The 14,746-nt window shown below is 45.4% G+C and overlaps 1 pseudogene; it reads left to right on the forward strand.

Moving 5' to 3' along the window:
* Nucleotides 1-315: 315 nt before the first annotated feature.
* Nucleotides 316-14,587, forward strand: LOC137866315 (E3 ubiquitin-protein ligase MYCBP2-like; annotated as a pseudogene).
* The last annotated feature ends 159 nt before the right edge of the window (nucleotides 14,588-14,746 follow it).

A 14,746-nucleotide genomic window follows, 5' to 3' on the forward strand; every position in this document is an offset into this window, starting at 1 on the left:
AAGTATCTCAGTGGGCCAAGTTTAGATCAAACTGGGAGGGGCCTTGGATGGACCGCTGCAAATTAAATGTCCAGTTTCCAACTGTGCATACTGTGCAATACAGCTCGTATGGTTTCTATATCCTCACAATCTTCGCTATATGTCCACTTCCACGGTTGTCGTGGTTGTGTGTTTTGAATAAATAACTGCAGATTAGAATGTGTATGTACAGGGAGGTTTATTGATTAAATAAGTCGGTGATAGCATCACCCCGGCTTTAGTCGCATGAAAATATCCCGGCATGCTAGCGACGCAACACTCAGCCAGGGAGGGGAGGGATGATGGAGCTAAGATGGCAGCCCAACTGAGGGTGCTGCCTCTCTGGGGTCAAGAACACACTCAAGGAACTAATAAAACGCGATCACGACAAGGCGACTGATGGAAATTAACGGTTCCCTTTCTGCAAATTGTCAAGAAAAAATGCTATGGCTTGAGAAGATATATTTTCGGGAGACGAGCACCGTGGTGACGCCGTGGCCGGGATCGGACGACCGAACGTTGTAGTTGCACCACCAGATCGGCTACAATTTCCTCTTATAATAACTGGGGACCGTGGATGCTAATTGTGGTATTTCTGCAACTTGGAACGGACAAATAATGTGACGCGTGGAGGATTTAATGACAATTGGATTGCATCGGATGGCTAGATATTATCTAGCTGTGGTATCTTTTGTGTGATATATGCATTGTTCTCCAAAACGATGATGTGTGCTGCTGCGGCAGCGGCCGCCGCCGGTGGAGGGATTCTACCTTCCTCATCGCCGTCGATGGGGTTGGGTGTCAGGGTCATTTCTGGAGCAGGAGCCGAGCTCTCCACCATCGGTTCGGGAATGGGTTCTTGTCCGACACCTGGAGCCCAGTCGGATTGTCGGACTCGGTACCAGCTTTTACTCTCAGGGCGAGCTCTGGCCGAAAGATACAGGCGGATTTATACCACCGCTATCAATGATAAAGAGCAAGGGATAAATCAAGGAAGGTGAGTGGCTAACGTGAAGAAATATAGATATCGCAGAAGCTGGTCTGTCATTTGTGGGGCTAACTGGGCTAACGTAAGCTAACATTAACCCTTGCTTAGCGGCACGTCAGTTAACTACAGCTACACCTAAATGGATAGTTATTCGTGGTTCTTGAGCTTGTACGGACTTTTGTCACATAAGTCACTATTTTACCCACAATGAATATGCCAGGGGTTACATAATTTAGGTGCATCCTCTTGCAGGGGGGCAGCTTGCTAAGTAGCATTTTGCCAATTGACTTCCTTAGCTTATCGGAGCTAAGCTAACGTTAGTTCACCCTTGCTCGAGTGCTTTGCACCCTTGGTGCTTTTGAACATTCTGTGTCGCCAAACACAGACATATTGTCACTGAAATATGTAAAGTCAACACCAACTTCGGCCATTACGACACGAAGAAATGCTCTATCGGCAATATCCAAAACAAGCTGGTAGGCTAACTGTCAAAACAGCAATTTTGTTTTGAGCAAAAGCCAGCTAGCGTTTAACGTAAACAAATGTACTCGCTAGTTTATAGCCTCCTTTAATTTGTTGCTAAACATTTTTAAATAGTAACTGCTTGCGTTGTCACCATATTTTACGTTACTTCATAATTTAATATAATTTGATGTAAGTGAGCTGTGTGTGTGTGTGTGTGTGTGTGTGTGTGTGTGTGTGTGTGTATATCTAGGCCCAACGGCGTCACTGTTTCGATTGCTAGCTAACGTTTACTGACGTTGAGGAGCATCAGCCCTCCTCTCAACGTAAACCCTGGAGCTGACAATGACCAGATATAACGTTACAGTCAAACTATGAATACACACACCGCGTTATTATTACACAAAATGGCCCTAAAACGTTCTACATTGTAGCCCAATGGGTGAGGATGTGTTGGGAGGTGGATGAACTCATTTGCTTTTCTACCATAAGCGGGTAATACAGTTACGTCATCCTGTCAGTCAGTCAGGTTGTAGACGAGAAGAGCTTGATCATTGCAGCATCCTCTCCTCTCAAACCCAATTGTTGTTTTCAACCCCTCCCCATGTACACTCGCTGTAGGCTTGGGTCAATACACTGCTCAAGGGTCTAACATGATACTGTTTTCATAACCAGCTCCTGATTTCTAGGTCTGTACAAGTGAGCAAGAAAAATAATAATCAGTGGTTTAAGCTGTTCATGATGTCTTTCTTCTTTTATCTGATAGTGAAAGATGTTGCCTATAAGGTGCAGATTGCACTCGTGGAGATGTACATGCAAGCTTCAGGGAACTGCTTTTGAATCCTTCTTAAAGCAAGGGCCAGATCGTTGCTCGCTCATGGCTTTGTTGATATTTAGCTACCGTCGTAAACATCAGATGGACATGTTTGTCAGCCTTCTTTGGTATATCATTTGGTCGGTATTCTCAATGAGTAATAGTAACCCAGGCTGTCACTGTGTGCTCAAATGGCTGAGCGATCTGAAGCTACCTTGACAAGCTATTAGAAATCAATATTCGGTTTCACTCCTGAGTAATTGAATTAAGCTATACATTCGTTTTTTTTAAACTCCAGCCCTGACAGTAGACCTACAGTACCGTTACAGATCAATAGTGCAACAAAAGACCATTGAATCTTGTTAAGTGAGAAGTGTACAGAATTACTATATCAATACTTGAAGAAAAGCCTTTTCACGATGCATTGCTTTTCTGTATTTAGTAGGTTGTAGTAATAATGATTACTAACTCATGCACTGCCTTTCCTTTTTCAGTAGTCTCTCTATTTTTGGTCCCTAGCACTTGTCATTGTCAGCCTGATTTGTAAGTGAAATGAATCCTAAGAAGCCGATGTTCCAGATGTTCGAGAGGGTTTGAAAACGCCAAAAATGGAGTTTCTGCAGAAACGAACATCCGCTTGCTTTGGGTGTTTTTCAAGAGTAACGCTGACTCTAATGACACCTGCTACACAGTCTGATAGTGACGGGGGGGGGGGAGGAGACTGCACTTTCGAAGGGCACAAACTTTACCAGCTGCACAAGATGTAGGCTGAAAGTGAGATTATCATTAAAGACACGTTGGAGAGTTTCAAACAAGTGAAAGTAATGACTCAAAGAATGTGTTAACGACGAGATGCTTTACCTCCACGTTCTCCTCACATCGTCATATTTGCATCAAAGCTTGTGATAAGAGATAACGTAACGCTATGTGTTTGAGTGCCGCCATTGCCTAGGCACTGTACATTTTGCAACACTGAGGATCGCTTTTTACTTTCAGGGGAAAGAAGTCTTTGAGTAAGAAGAAGCTGAAACGGCGACAGAAGGTCAAGTCAAAAGTCAAATCAAGAACAAAGGTAAGATACGCACCGTCGTCTAACTGTTAAACAATATTACACTCGTTCTCCTGTGTAATGTGACTCTCGCTGTGTTTATATTTGTATATTTATAATCCATACGTATGTTCAGCAGCGTTTGTAAAGCCAAGACTGCATTGTTTTTAAACCATTACAAAATAACCCAAATTATATACGCCCCTCGAAGAAAACACAATTCCATCGTTGCAGTGTTAAATCACAAACGGGTGCAATATTTATTGCTGTGCCATAGTCATGCCTAACAGTCTCAGGACTATTTGGAGCATTTTAATTTAATATCTACATGTAGTATTTTGCATTTTCTCTTTATACTAATAAAAATAACATGACTGACAGTTTTAATTTGCAACCGTCGCAGCCTCAGGTATGCACCGACGCATCCTCACAGCAGGTTTGACGCTCTGCTGAATCAAATGAACACGTCGGGGATAAAGATACAGATACGCTTAGACGCTGAGACGGCGTTTGGCAGAAACATTGGTGGCGGCGGCGGCAGCTGGTCAGGTGCTAGGAAGCCCGTCCACACGCAGAGCCGGAGAGGTGGATAGGCAGAATCGGACACATGGGAGTGGCCCCGGCTTGTGCGCGATGGCCTGTTGCCGAGCGACCTAATGTGTTTCCCATCTCCACGGCAACAGTTGCCTGCCTCCATCTCCTTCGTCCAAAGAGGGAACCTAGTCTGTATCAGTGGAGGTGGTTTTGGCTAAATAAAATAAAAATATAATATATATATATAACTAGGATAATAACATTTCATTTTGTATTGAATCAGCAGCGTTACAGTTTCACACACACACCACATAAAAACACAAATAACAGTCTTAAAAAACAAAACAGCTAAAAATGAAAAACATGAAATAAAGAGACGGCAGACTGCATCAACCAAAGAATTGTCATTCATTGCCAGGACAAGTCGCCATGCTCAAGTGATCCTTAATCCTGTTTTTAAATTCTATTACTATATATAGATATATAGATATATATATATCTATATATCTATATATATATTTTATTATATCGACTCATTTCCTTGCTGTTCTTCCCTGAGAAAGAAAGAGAGTAGCCTGCTCTGTGGTTGGGCTGTAATACTGTTAGCCGGTGTTTGGATTTAATTTCATTACAGCCACTTGGCAGGCAAAGGCAAGAGATTAATGTGATCGTAGCAGAGATGGACTGAGGCTCGAGCGCTGTGTCATCGTTCACCTCACAGCTACTCCAGGCAGCAAATTCAACGCGGAGTGGGCTAGATCCCTTCAGGTCGACTTGTTCAGCGAGTGGATGTCCTGGAGGATCTTCTATGGGGACAGAGAATGGACGACGCTGGCAGGCAGGCAGGCAGGCAGGCATAGAAACGTGGGCAGTCGCACTGGCAGTCACGCTGTGTTTTGTATGTGTTGTTGCGCTCACTTCTGTCGCTCCTCTCACACCGGCATCGTCAGACAAGAGTGTGGTTTGAAAGAGCCTCTTCTCTCCCCCTCTGTCTGCTTCTGTGCTCATAAACACGGGAAAGTGGAGTTGGAACAAAACGCGGAGCGTAAACGCTCATCATCCTAATGGAGAGGGTGATGTAACGTCTTGTGTACGAGCAGATGTGTGATGTGATCTTTCAAAAACTGCAATTATGGTAACTACTTAATGGATATATGCAATAGGACAGCGTCAGAAAACTATATGTATATAATCAAAATGGCATAATCTATCAAATCTACCTGGTGTACTTGTGCCATTTTCTTTTTCTTTTTTCAAAATCTGAGCTGTAATTATCGCCGACTTTGCGACTTTCTTGCTAGATTTAGAGACTTTTGGAGCTAGTGCTGCCGGCTGCTTTCATTGGAAAAAAAAGGTTGGCAACATTGGGCTACTTTTTACTGCTGGATCATTTTTTTAAATCCAAGAGTACCTCGCTGGATTCTCCAGATTACCAACCCTAGCTTTAGTACGGGGCCTCTCTTTGAATTCTGGGAACTTCACCCACTTAGGGCCGGGCAACAATTCAATACGATCATGTATCGTCTTTCAATTGAATCATATTGTGATTAAAATCATATATCAAGGTATCGTGAGGAACAATAAGGTCATCCAAACTGATAATAACGAGAACCTACTAACTCCCATTTCTCAGAAACTGTTCTTAATGACATGAGAAAATACTTTTCATTTATCAAGTATTTAATTCCCACAGCAGTATACAAAATCATGTGTTTATTTCATATGGACTATTCATTCACTGAATGACCAGATAAATCGGGATAATTTAATTGACTCACAGAACAAAAATACCTAAGTAATTGAATTGAACGAAAACAGCATCCCCTGCAAATTACATACACATGCAACCGCTAAAGCCTGCTAATGCAGAATAGCTGCATATGAACACGATGCGTTTCAGAGGCTGAATTGAACATGGTGTACTTGTAAGAGCCATATATGGTGTTGGAAATACCCAGAAATACAAAATGTTATTCTCTGTGTGTGCATTGGGTGGCGCTGTATTAATATCTTGGGTGCAGGTATAATCTGTAGCTACTGAAATCACCGTCGCGGTCAGGTGTTTGACCACGGAAGAGCAAAAGGTTTTGACCGCTTTTAGCGGGGAACAGTTTTGTTGTCTTTCTGCAAACGGTGCGTTTGATTGTCGGTGGAAACAAATGAAACTGGTTTCAATCGGCAAATAATCTCGACTCTCGTTCTACAAAACTGGTCTGTGGATGTTAACGCAGCGCACATCAGTACCTCATGCTTCCAACCGGCGCGTCAACCGGGTCACCCCAGAGGCAAAGGCGCCTCAGCAGCTTACAGGACCAGACTGGGCTCCTTTTACCAGCTCTCATGAGCCATGGTGCAAGTAGACGCCGGTACAGTGAAAGGGATATTTCAGAGATCAGTGGTGTTGTGTGGACGTGGTCGCTAGAGGGCAAAATAAATGGGCCATTCAGAATTGATCAAAAAAAAAAAGGACAGCATAACTACAAAAAAGCATTATTGATTGATTAATGATTTGATAAGTCTGCTGTAGATAATGCTGATATGGTGGTGCAAAGTAGCGAGCTTGAGCCACTGCTTTGGAAGACTCCACTTTTCCTTCTCTTTTTTTTTTTTTCCATAAAGGCGGCAGTGTGAAATGTGTGTCTGTCTAAGTGCAGCCGGAGACTCTATACCAGCCTTTCTCCAAAGCTTTTAGAAGGCCATTAAATCATCAGCGCAGACAGAAACACAAAAGGAAACCATCAGATGACCGTGCGCGTTTTGGGGTTGACGGGTCGGGTGCTGTCACAGAGTGAGAACAACCCACACAACATCAGCAGGTCGTCGGGCTTTGCCTGTGAGTGTGAAGACGTCACTTAAAAGGAGCCTCTTTCAGTGAAACCGTTCTGACGGTTTGTTCCGTTTTGTAGTGTAAACCTGTCAAACGACACCCGGCAGCTTCATGCTCTGTTTGCATCAGATGTAGGATAGGATACCTGAAATAGCTCACTCTAATCATAAACATCAGCCGCAAACCAACTGGAGGCCCCACAGCCGGAAACAAGTGGGCGTTGTAGCAGACGGGGAGGGTCTATTGAGTGACGCTGTTGAGTTGCATTGTGGGAATAATTCACTGATGCGGGTCCTCGAGAATCTACACATTTTACTGGACTGAACGGACCAGAATGTGATCATTAGGGTCTCACTTCTGTGTGTCTGTGTGGGCTCAGAGAAATGCATCGATTGTCTTACAGCCGCTCCTGTTGTCCCGTACATGACGGTGTACGGGACAAAAGTCCCATCGTTGGGGGGGGGGGGGGGGGGGGGGGGGGGGGGACAACGACTTTGTACATACAGATGTGCGCCGTTTGCGAGCATTTCCCACAGGTCATCCGCACAATTATTAAAAATGACAGCAGCTATTACTTAATTATTATTATTATTATTTATCTGACCTTATAGGTATATTCACATAATTTATTGCTGTACTTACAAATATAATATTCACCACTTTATCAATACTGCGTCCTTTTGATACATAACAAAGACTTTTACATAAATGTACACTAAAATATGACAATATCATATTAGATCTCGTGAATATCAGGTTGAATAAAAAGGAACTATCAACTGAGCTCTTTTGTTTTAACTGCTTTTCAAGCAATGGAGGCAACCAAAATATTGCATTCATAAAGATATGAGACGTAGTGGGGACCCTCTTTTGTTCTTTTGGGCCCGAAACGATAAGCTTCCTATATCAAACGCTCAGCTATATCATGCAGTACTTCGGTCTCTACTCCACCTTTTTGTTTAGCCGTCATGTCCTAAGAAGCCCTTCTTCTCTTTCTTGCTTTCGGGGTTTGTGTTTTATGGTTTCATGGGTTTTAAATGGTCTGAAGTTCTCTCTCAGGGCAAAGTGAATGCTGCCCCGGTCACGAATGCTCTCTAGCTGCAAGACAGGAGAGCAGTGGACAGTGCCGTCCTCCCCGCCGGTCTGAGCCCAGAACGAACGACCTTTCTCCCCAAATAGATGACATCACCCTCTGTGATTGGGATGCCAAAAGCGCAACACTGCAAGAGAGGCGCCGATCGATCAATAGGATTCTCTAGAGGTTGCCTCAGGACTGTAGTTCAGTGCTTTGGTGGGATAGAGAAAGCTCGTCGACGGGTTGCTTCATCAGCTCTGTGGAGGGCAGCTTCTCTGATCACGACGACTGTTTGGATGTAAGCGATTAAGCTTTGTTGGGATTTAATGTGAGTCTTCCTTTTTTAGGCTTTTTCTCCCTCATTTACATCAAGGAATACAAACACCACAGCACCTCTAGCTTAACCTTCCTAAATCACCATTGAAGTGGCTTGAACAGATGTTCCACGACAACAATGTATCACATGACAAAGTGCGAACGCAATGAGCAAAGAGGTCGCTTGTAGCGATGGACCTAATTTGAATCGGCCCAGAATCCTGTATGATTTGTCTCATTTGTTGACAGTCTGTCTTTAGAGCCTCAATTAGGACGAGGAGAAACCTTTTAATGAGGGGGAGAAGCTCCTGAATATAGCTAAAGATTAGCTCATATTCCCTATGATGATTCATCGGTTGTCATTCAGCCCTTATCTAATCAGCTGTTTCATTTTCATTTTAAAGCTTTGGTATGTTTTTTTTTTTTAAATTTCCCTTCAGTTAAACTTGAACAACTCTCTCTCTTTTTTTTTTTTTTTTTTCTCCCTGCGCTGGTTATGTAAAATGTTGGGTAAGCCATTTTGTAACAGGGAAGGCTTGTGTTGAGCTGATCTTGAAATGGGTAAACACTCGCCCAGCCCACTGTGTACAGAAGGGAGCTTCCAGAGGAGTCATTTCATACCACAAGCGTGTCACCGACTAGACACGGAGACACGACCGACGGCGTAAAGACTGACACGCCCCACAAATATCGGTGTTACATAACTTTATTCAGTCAAACGTAACGGCTAACATCTGCCTGGAGTCCCGGAGGTTTTCGGGAACCTCTGAGGACTTTTCCACGCAGAGCCAGATGAGAAATCACCCCACTCATCGCGGTCAGTGGGCACCACTGGCTTTGGTTAGGCGCGTCTTTAGTGGACGAGCGCTGAAATTGCCTCTTGAGCAACTGCATGAGTCAGGAGCAGTCGAGAGACACGACCCAAAACGAGCGATTTAAAGCCGCCTGGCCGTGTTAAACAATGACAGCAGCCTATGTTAAAGGAGATGAAGCCCAAAATAAGCTCCGTGGAGATCTGATTAAAACATGCGTACTGCTCTGTCAATATCTGCAAGACATTATGCTGTCAGTCCTCTTTGTTTCATATCGTTGTAAATTGTCTTAAAGGTGATTTAAAAAAAGTCAAATTTCAATACGATGATGTTAAAGCTACTGTGAGGACGTTTTAACTGGTTATAAAATAGTGTCAATTTAATACTGATGCCTCCATATGACCTACATATGTGAACGAGACCATCAGAGAGAAGACTGTCTATTCATTGGTGCCACCAGCGCAAAATCACACGAATTAACGGAGGTTCACTGGCTCTGGCAGAGACCAGCTCACCGCGGGCCGACTCGGATCCAGCTGGAGGAATAGAGCCCACAGCCCGGCAGTATTGCTGGACCCGCTGGAGGGAAGGGAGGCATGGGAGAACCAGAACCTGGACTGAGCGTAGCGGACTGTCAGACGCCTCCTGTAGTAAAATTAGATGTTTTCTGAAGGGACTCTGGTGCTCGGGAGCACCACCACAGGGACCGCCACAATCCCCACAAAATGAAAGTAGCTTTTAAGGACATTTTTAGTGGCCTGAGGGAACCCTTTACGATTCGACATACTCCTAATGAATGAACATTGCTGTTTGTAAACGATTATTTTGTGTGCTTGAATAGCTTATCGTCACACCAAATAGTATCCAATCTGCTGATCACCCTCCCTCTCTTTTGTTTTTTTCTTCTCCACAGGCCGAGAGTCTCGATGGAGCCCTCTGCGTGCCGGACATCAAGCTGCACAGCAACCCATCTGCTTTCAATGTCTACTGCAACGTGCGGCACTGTGTGCTGGACTGGCAGCAGAGAGAGAGGCCTCCCTAGTGCTGGCCTCCAGGAGCTCGGTGCAGAGCGGGCGACTCCGACAGCGAGGAGGAGGAGGAGGAGTACCGCGAGCCGGCCGTGTGAAGCTGCCAAAGGTATGAGCGGGGCGGGGGGCGGGGCTGGGTGTTGGCCGCTGATGTGTCGGCTGGCGGCGGCGCTCGGATGTCACGGCGAGAGCCAGGCTGTGCCCTTTATCTTAGGGGCACAACAATCCCTAATGTCCCGGGGCTGGTGTGTAGGACTCCCTATGAGAGCCACTTTAAAGAGGTCTGACACCCCTCTCTCTGTGAGGAGCACAGCCTCTACTGTGAGCCGGCCGCTTCATCGGTCTTACTCGTCCTCAGAGCTGTCGGCTTCCTACTAAACGTTGTAGGAATAGTTTTTATAGTTTAGCCTGTATTAACGATGCTTTGGTGATAAATAGTCGAATTACAGAAATAACAATGTGCTGTTTTTTTTTTTTTCCCCACAAAGTGAATTAGTGCTTCAAGAGAGAAAATCCACAGGCTTAGTAAAATAGTGCTTTTTAAAAAATGTGTGGTTGAGTCTTATGGGCTACCACTATATATTTAACTAATCGAGCTGTAATGATGAATTACTCGCTGCTCGAGTCATCCACACTCATCAAATCGTACAGCCCACACAACCTGCTCCATGAGTCTCTCTCTCTCTCTCTGTCTGTCTCTCTCTCTCTCTCTCTCCCTCTCTCTCTGTGTGTCTCTCTGTCTCTCTCTCTCTCTTTGTCTCTCTCTCTCTCTGTCCTCTGTCTCTCCCTCTCGCTCTGTCTCTCTCTCTCTCTCTCTCTCTCTTTGTCTCTCTCTCTCCCTCTGTCTCTCTCTCTCTCTCTCTCTCTCTATTCTTTGTGTCTCTCCCTCTCCCTCAGTCTCTCTGTCTCTCTCTCTGTCTCTGTCTCTCTCTCCCTCTTCCCTCTCTCCCCCCTCACTCTCTCTCTCTCTCTCTCTCTCTCTCTCTCTCTCTCTGTCTCTCTCTCCCTCTGTCTCTCTCCCCTCCCTCTCCCTCTCTCTCTCTCTCTCTCTCTCTCTCTCTCTCTCTCTGTCTCTCTCTCCCCTCTCCCTCTCTCCACCCTCTCCCTCTCTCTCTCTCTCTCTCTCTCTCTCTCTCTCTCTGTCTCTCTCTCCCTCTCCCTCTCTCTCTCCCTCTCTCCCCCTCTCTCCCCCTCTCTCTCTCTCTCCCTCTCTCTCTCTCTCTCTCTCTCTCTCTCTCTCTCTCTCTCTCTTGTGTGTGCGCTAGCCAGAGGTAATTTGCAGTTGCAGCTATCCAATTTCGATGACGTTAATTGTTTTTGGGATTGCTTGTGTAGTGTCCACCTTCAGTTGCATGTGCAAAATCAATATTTGCATTGTGTTATAAATCAGAATTGTCACTTTTTAAGCACACAATGAATGCCATTAACGCCAGAGCTAGAGCCGCGTGTTGGTGCAGGCGGGACATTGTGGGTTGGTGCATCAGTTTCACATCATGAGAATTTGCAAAAGAAAAACTGGGGCACATTTGCAAGTCCCACTGTTGTCTCCAACAGCGGGGAAGTCGAGCTGCTCTACTGAAACCCAGCGCCAAGCCTGAAGGCAGATGTCCGGTTGCGTATCGGATTTAAAAACACAAAGACAGAGGAGAGCGTTATTTTTAAGATGTGCCAAATTGATATTGTGGAAATACCACAAGAGACTACTGAGCTGCACTTAATTGGTCCGTCTGATGTAGTGTGTTCATGTTAAATAAGAAGTGCATAAATGGAACTGCTTTGGGATTAATTCTCAAGCATAATGTTTTTAATAATGCACCAGGTTGGAGGGTTCCTCATACATTCACAGCCTTAATTCTGAGAATCTCTTTGATATCCAAGCTGGACTGGAACTGTTACTGAAATCTCCCCGTTTGAGATGAAATTGAGGGAAATTTAAAAACCCGTTCCTTTTTATAAAGCTCACTCCAACAGGACAAGTCCTCCTACAGTGCCACAGTATTTCAATAGTGACATAGTGTGTGTGCGTGCGTGTGTGTGTGTGTGTGTGTGTGTGTGTGTGTGTGTGTGTGTGTTGTGTGTGTGTGTGTGAAATGTGCGTGTGTGTCAGAGAATTTCTATGATGATCTCATCGTCTGTTGTGCCGCTCGCTGCACATACTGGTTAACAGGTAAATACTGGAGCGTCACAGACGGAAAGGTTTAACTGACAGTCATTATGTTAGCTGTTTCCTAATTCATCGGGACAAATTGAAATGGCTTCTCATGCTAAATATATCAGGGTGATTTCATTTCAATTTCGAGGCTCATGTTAAGAATCTTCATTGTGTGCGTTTCAACTCATTTATCTTATTTACTGTTTCTGTTTTTATTGCACTTTCGCTACAAGTTGTTCAGTGAGATTTAGAGGGAAACATTGGAGCCTAGTGTGATTCACTAACGAGCCACACTGATGCAGCATCCTTTTTCTAGGCCAAACTCCTTCTCCTGTGGGTCTGTTACACAAAATCTTAGTCGTGGATGTTGAAGCCCCCACCCCCCCCCCCCCCCCCCCTAGCTTAATGTAGGTTGTTTCACTGTAGGATGATGAGGACATGTCATTAGAAGAAAGCCTCTTTTTTTCCATCAGTTCTGTTTTATTTAGCAGATCCAAAGATTGTTTTCTACATCTATGCAGAATGTCAGTTTGCTGTATAACGCCTGCCGCCGGTGTTCTTCAGCTCACAGAGAACGTGCTTCTGTCTGTGTGTGCGCTGCAGATCATCGGCATCGGCCTGTGCGGGGGTGTTTGAGCTGATAAAAGAGACTCGGTTCTCTCACCCCTCGCTGTGCCTGCGGAGCCTGCAGGCCTTGTTGGACATGCTGCAGGGACAGCAGCCCGAGGGCTTTCAGACCGAGCCTCCTGACGTGCTGGGTAAGGCGGAGCGTGTTTGTGACGCTTCAGATGTTTCGTTGACCCTGTCAAAGATACGTGGCTGCAACCTAAAAGGTCGTTTTGAGACTGTAGTTAGTTTGTGTTTCAGCCTGATTTACACACAGCACTCCCATTTTTTTTTTCTCCCTCTTTTTCACTGACGTCTAAACCTGCCCCTCACCTCCTGTGCGCCTCCCCTCAGAGTCTCTTTTCCAGTTGTTGTTGGAGACCACGGTCCCGGAGCACGGGGCACCAACGACCCGACGGGACAGGCCATCACCGCTCTGTCCTGCGCCTGCCTCTTCAGCCTGGTTGGTGGCCTGGGGAGACACCGGCAAAATCCTGCAGGCCGTCTCTGCCATCCTCACCAACAACGGCAGCCACGCCTGCCAGACGATACAGGTGATCAAGCCCTTTTGTTTGATCAAGACTGCCTTTGATAATAGGACTGTGTTCTCCATCTTTATTTCCTGTTCAGATCGCTATCTTGCGTTGAACAGACATTTTTGGAATGACAATGGACCTTTTTGTGTTCTTATCTTAACTTGCTCTTACTTGTTTTCGTTAGGAGTGTGCCATGTCAGATTCAACGCTTCTAACTTTAGATAACTGTATAAATGACCAACGTGATGAATGCCACCTGTGCGTTCGTGAGAATTGTGAATTAGCATAATGAACGCCCCAATAATACCATATAAGGCTACGCATCCTGCAGCATTTGACTCTTTATTGAAGTCTTACTTTCAGAGATCCATAAAGGAGAGTCCATCATTTTAAATGGCAGAATTAAGGGACCTTAATACCGAGGAATGTGGGAAAAAATAACGAGTGGTGCTGTTAATGCTGTGTGGTTGCGTAATGGTTCCATATGAAAAAGGTGTAATTTATAAGGTTTTCAAGCAAAAAATTGCCTTCAAAGTAATGAAATATACAATCTATTGGGAAAAAACTTCAAGTTTGGATAACAGCAGACTGATGTCACATGACTTCTGTAGCCGGTCTGGACCCCTCGTACGTTGTTTGGACCTGTTGGACCAGCGAATGACGCAGTGGCTCCTTGCGCTTTTCTCACATCCCGGATTAAATTGAACTGAATTACGTTTTGTCACGTCTGAACCAGCTCCACTGGAAAATGTGCACATCTCCGTTATCCAATCAAGTCCAGATCGCCACAGTGCACCATAGTCGGCTACAGTAACCTCTGCTCCGCCATGCACTTCCTCTGAGCGGAGCGGCTCGGTGCAGTCTCTGGACGGCACAAATTGAGTTTTAGGAAATGTCAGGCCGCTCTGACTCTACCCTGCACAGCATTCTGACGCCAGTTTAATCTCCAGGCTTGTCCTTTCTGTCCTCTTTGTTTCATACTCAGTTTATTTTGTAATGTCCTTCTGCATTATATCAAAACCGCAATATGAGCAAATATGAATGGATTTGACTCAGTTGGCAGCAAAGCCGCCTGGTGCGTGGTCTACCCCACAAAACGCACCCCATGATGTCCCATTAGAGGTTGGCACTCCTGCTAATTCCCCTCCCCCCCCTCTCCTTTGTCTCTCCAATCTATCACCAGGTGCCCACCATTACTCAATGCCCTACAGAGGAGCGTTCAGGCAGTCCTGGTGGGAAAGATCCAGATCCAGGACTTGGTTCGGGAACGGCATCAAGCGCGCCGCCCTCATGAACAAGTGGACCCTGAAGGAGGTGGCCATCGACGAGGACGAGCGCTGCCTTCTGCAGACCGATGGCTCCTTCCTGTACTTGCTCTAGCAAGGACGGATCTCCTACAAAGTGGGCTCTGGGTACAGCGGCACCGTCAGGGTACGGGACACTCGAAGCTGCATGCCGAGAAACTGTAATGCGACAACCACAGTGTCTCTGGAGGGAGAGTTCTCTTTATTCTTTCAAAGACGTAAACCAG

Source organism: Cebidichthys violaceus, unplaced genomic scaffold, assembly GCF_023349555.1.
Source record: "Cebidichthys violaceus isolate CVI_PGR_0920_01 unplaced genomic scaffold, fCebVio1.0.p SCAF_80, whole genome shotgun sequence".
Taxonomy (NCBI): Eukaryota; Metazoa; Chordata; class Actinopteri; order Perciformes; family Stichaeidae; genus Cebidichthys; species Cebidichthys violaceus.